Here is a 5566-nt window from a genome sequence, read left to right as displayed (position 1 = left end):
GTGGTTGTTGGAGGTCAATCATCTCAGTCCCAGGACATCACTGCAGGAGTTCCTCAGGGTAGTGTCCGAGGCTCAACCATCTTCAGCTGAGATCCCAGCAGAAAGTGCTTTAAATACTGAGCAGGTCAGGCAGCATCTGTGGAGAGAAAAACAGAGTTAGTGATTCAGCTCGATGATTTCCAGATTTCCAACATCCACAGTATTTTGCCTCAGATAATGAAGCAATCCAGAGCCACATGCACCGAGACCCAGACAACATTCAGGTTTGGGCCGACCAGTGACAAGTAACATTCACCTCACACAAGTGCCAGGCAATGACCATCTGCAACAAGAGAGAATCCAACCACCTCCCCTTGGCATTCAAAGCATTATCCCATCGCTGAATCCCCCAACGTCAACATCCTGGGGAAACATTGACCAGGAACTGAGCTGACAAAATCACATCAATACTGGGCTACAAGTGACTCACCCCCTGACTCCCCAAAGCTTTTCCATCACTTGCAAGACACAAGTTAGGTGTGTGATGGTATTTCTGTGAGCCCACACCTGGAATATTGTGTACAGTCCTGGTCTCAGTACTGAAGGAAGGATATACTTGTCTTAGAGGTGAGGGGGAGAAAGAGAGAGGGAGGGGGGTGAGGGAGAGAAAGAAAGAGAGAGAGTGACGGAGTGAAGGAGAAGGTGAGGAATAAAAAGTCCCAAAGACGCTGCACAGGGTGCATTACAAAACAAAATCTGACACCAAACCCACAGAAGTTGAGATTAAGGCTGATGACAAAAAGCTTGGTCAAAGAGGTTAGTTTTAAGGAACGTCTTTAAGCAGGAATGAGAGATAGAGAGACGGAGAGGTTTAGGGAAGGAATTCCCCAGTATTAACAGGCAGTGACATTAATTCCTGATTGCCGGTAGAGATTTGTTCGGAAAGGGTATTAATGTTTTCGGAGCAGAGACAGCTCGATGTGGGTAAGGAGCAAATCAGCCATGACCTGAATGAATGGGCAGGACATTCTCGAGGGGACGAATGGCTTCCTCCTGTCTTCCGAAGGGCTTTATTAATATCCCTGCCAATGCATTGATGGTTTTCTGCTTCAAAAAATGACCAGTTTGGGGTTCTCTCTAAACCCTCCCTTCAGCCTCGGAACGACTCACGGATTCATGTCTAAGGGAACTGATCAATTGTTCTGGGAGAATTTCCCCCTTTGTTGATGGGTTAATAAAGCCGATGGGATCCTGAGCTTTATAAACAGGTATAGAGTGTAAAAGTCAGGAAGTGATGTTAAACATTTATAAAATAATAGTTTGTCCTCGGCTGCAGTATTGTGTCCAATTCTGGAACCACACTTTAGGAAAGACATGGAGGCTTTGGTGAATGTACAGAAGAGATTTACTAGAACGGTTCCTGGATGAGATTATTACAGTTACACTGATAGACTGGAGAAACTGGGCTTGTTCTCCTTAGAGCAGAGAAGATTAAAAGGAGATTTGATCGAGGTGTATCAAATCATGGAAGCTTTAGATGGAGGAAATAAAGAGAAAGTGTTTCCAATGGCTGAAGGATTGATAACCAGAGAGCACAGATTGAAGGTGATCGGCAAAAACAAACATTGGCGACATGAGGAAAAGGATTTTTTTTCCACACAAGTGCTTCAGATTTGAAATGCAATGTCTGATAGTGGTGGAGACAGATTCAATAGTAACTTTCAAAAGGACAATTGGAGAAATCATTGAAAGAGAAAAAAATCAACAGGCACTTGGAGAGGTTTGAGTTCATTAGGGAAAGCCAGCAAGAATTTGATGAAGTAACAGAGAAGGTTGATGAAGGGAATGCAATGGATTTGATATGGATTTGAAGAAAGCGTTTGACAAAGTGGCACATAAAATTCTGGTTAACAAAACTGAGGCTCATGGGATAGGAGGGCCAGTGTCAGCTTGGATCAAAAATTGGTGAAAGGACAGAAAACAGGGAGTTGTGGTAAATGGTTGTTTTTCAGACTGGAAGATGGGAGACAGCAGTGTTCCCCAAAAGTCAGTGCTTCTTGTAAAATTTTAATATTTGCCGTTAACGAACTTGGAGGAGATGCAAACAGTGAGGGTGACACCAATCGACTCCAACAGGACATAGATAGGTGAGTGGGATGGGCAGACAAGTGGCAGAAGGAATTTAATACAGGGAAATGTGAAATGGGCAGAAGGGATAGGGAGAGGGAATATAGACTTAATGGCCCAGTTCTAGGGAGTGTGCAGGGACAGAGAGACCTGGGGATACATGTACATACATCTTTGAAGGTGGCAGGACATATTGAGAAAGTAGGCAGCAAAGCATATGGGATCTTGGGCTTCATAAATAGAGATTTTGAATACAAAAGCATGAAAGTTATGCTGAATGTTTATAAACCTCTGGTTAGGCCTCGACCAGAATACTGCATCCAATTCTGGTGACCACACTTTCAGAAGGATGTGAGAGTCCATTGTAGGGAGCAGAGGGGATGGTGGATCCAGAGATGGGGGATTTTAGCAAAGTGGATTGGAAACAGCTCCTTGAAGGTCAATCAGTGTCAGAGCAGTGAGAGTTACTGAGGGTTGATATCAAATATGTTCACACAAAGACAAACAGGGTGGGGCTCCCAAATCTAGATCCCCTTGCATGTCAAGGATCAAACCGGGTACGATAAGGCACAAGAGGGAAGCTTATGTTGGATACCGAGAGCTCAATACCACAGAGGCCGAGATGAGTGGAGAAAGTACAAGGGTGAAATTAAAAATCAAATTAGGAGAGTAATGAAATGGCCGGAAAATAATATTACCATTAAATCAAAGAAATCACAAAGATGTTTTATAAATAAATGAAGAGCAAGAGGATAATTAAGGATAGAGTATTCGGGACCAAAAAGGGAATGTGTGTGTGGAGGTGGGAGATGTGGGCATGGTTCTTAATGAATACTTTGTCTCCATCTTTATAAAAGAGGGGGAACAATGCAGATATTGTAGTTAAAGAGGAAGAGTGTGAAATATTGGATGGGATAAACAGAGTGAGAGGGAAATATTAAGGTGTTTGGCAACTTTCAAAGTGGATAAATGGTCAGGCCTGGATGCATTGGAACCAGTTCAGAGAAGGTTCACTCGGCTGATTCCTGGGATGAAGGGGTTGTCTTATGAGGAATGGTTGAACAGGTTGGGCCGATACTCATTGGAGTTTAGAAGAATGAGAGGTGATCTTATTGAAACATACTAAATACTTAAAGGGATAGACAGGTTAGATGCAGGTAAGATGTCTCCTTTGGTTCGGGAGTCTAGAACCAGGGGACACAATTTCAAAATAAGGGGGAAGCCACTTAGGTCAGAGATGGGGAGAAATGTCTTTGCTCAGAGGGTTGTGAATCTTTGGAATTCTCTATCCCAGAGGGCTGTGGAAACTCAGTCTGGGAAAAAAGCATTGAAGTGGATGATCAGCCATGATCGTATTGAATGGCAGAGCAGGCTCGATGGGCTGAATGGCCTACTCCTGTTCCTATGTTCCCAAGCTGCTGAAATAGTTTCTCCCAAACTACCCCATCAGTTCCCCTAAATATCTCAACATCTTCGAACAAATCACCTTGATCCTCCTAAATTCCAGGCAATAAATCCCCAGTTTGTGTAATGTCACCTCGTAATTTAACCCTTGGAGTCCAGTTATCATTCTGGTAAATCTACACTGCACTCAAATGGACACGGACCCCCCCCAAAGTCTCTTTGGACCTCCAGTGTTTCTATCTTTTCACCATTTATAAAGTACTCTGTTCTGGTCCTTTTTTACTGACATTGAAATCTAACTACCACAGTTTTGCCCATTTATTTAAGATATTAATATCTCTTTGTAATTTGATGCTTCCAGCTACACTGCTTACAATGCTGCCTATTTTTGTGTCATTGGTAAACTTGGGTATGTTGCATTCTACCACAACATCTTAAATCATTAATAAATACAGCAAAACTGAGACACACACGGGCTTTGCACGAGTAGACAGGAGTGAATCATTCCAACCTCGAGGCTTTTTAACTCCACATTAATGTTTAAAAAAAAATTCAAATTCACAACAGCCCTGTGTGGGATTTGAACTCCTGCTTTTTCTATCATCAGCTCAGGCCTTCAAATTAAAACCCATAAAAAGAGATTCATTTTCCTCCTGCTGTTGTCTGACTGACTGAGGTTTTGTATATTGTTCCCTTCTCCTCTTCTTCCATGTGTTTGAAGTCTTTGAAGTTTGTCAGACATTGGTAAACTACTTCATGTGGTGTTCTGTAAATACCTTCAATTCTGTGTATCTGGAAGGGACACAATTCAAATTCTCACCTTATTGCATCAACCAAAACCTGCAGGTCCATTCAAACAACTCTATTTCCTGTCTCTGCAAAGATAGCTCACACTTCCACAATGCAGGAATGTCTGAATGGAAACAGCTTTTGACACATTTCCCAACACGTTTACTAACACTTTTCAGGATGAAGCTAAATTCAACTCACAGATTCCAAGCCCCAAATTGAGCTTTTGGGGAGAACAGGGAACATTGATGAAATCCCAGATCTCTCTGTCCTGTCACCCATTCTAACATTGTACCATTTAGTTTATATCACTCAGTCTTCCTTCCAAAATGCATCACTTCACATTTCTCAGCATTGAAGTTAACCTGCCCTGTGTCTGTCCAATGATAGGTTGGATAGTAAGCTGTCAAGAGGACATAAAGTGTCTCCAAAGAGATTTCCATAGGTTAAGTGAGTGAGCAAAAAATTGTCAGATGGAGTACAATGTGGGAAAATGTGAGCTTGTCCACTTTAGCAGGAAGAATAAAAATCAGTATATTATTGAAATGGAGAGAGACTGCAGAACTGTACGGTACAGAGGGATCTGGGTGTCCTGGTACATGAATCACAAAATGTTACCGTGTAGCTACAGCGAGTGATTAGGAAGGCAAATGGAATGTTGTTGTTTATTGCAAGGTGAATAGAATATAAAAGTAGGGAAGTGTTGTTCCAGCTGTACAGGGCATAAGTTAGACGACGTCTGCAGGATTGTGGACACTTTTGGTCTCCTTACTGAAGAAATAAGATAATTGCATTCGAAGTCGTTCAGAGAAGGTTCACTGGGCTGATTCCTGGGATGAAGGGGTTATCTTATGAGGAAAGGTTGAACAGGTTGGGTCTATACCCACTGGAGTTTAGAAGAATGAGAGGTGATCTGAGTGAAACATCTCAGGTCCCGAGGGGACTGGACAGGGTGGATGCTGAGAGGATGTTTCCCCTTGTTGGGGAGACTAGAACTAGGGGACACAGTTTAAAAATTAGGGACGTCCCATTTAAAACTGAGATGAGGAGAAATGTGTTTCTCTCAGAGGGGGGGTCAGTCTGTGGAATTCTCTTCCCCAGAGAGCAGTGGAGGCTGGATCATTGAATATATTCAAGGCTGAGTTCGATAGATTTTTGATCAATGAGGGAGTCAAGGGTTATGGGACACAGACAGGAAAGTGGAGTTGAGTTCACAATCAGATCAGCCATTGAATGGCAGAGCAGGCTCGAGGGGCCGAATGGCCTA

This window comes from Heterodontus francisci, unplaced genomic scaffold, assembly GCF_036365525.1.
Source record: "Heterodontus francisci isolate sHetFra1 unplaced genomic scaffold, sHetFra1.hap1 HAP1_SCAFFOLD_1234, whole genome shotgun sequence".
NCBI classification, from domain to species: domain Eukaryota; kingdom Metazoa; phylum Chordata; class Chondrichthyes; order Heterodontiformes; family Heterodontidae; genus Heterodontus; species Heterodontus francisci.
The sequence above is the reverse complement of the archived record's forward strand: the minus strand, read 5'-3'. Positions refer to the sequence as shown.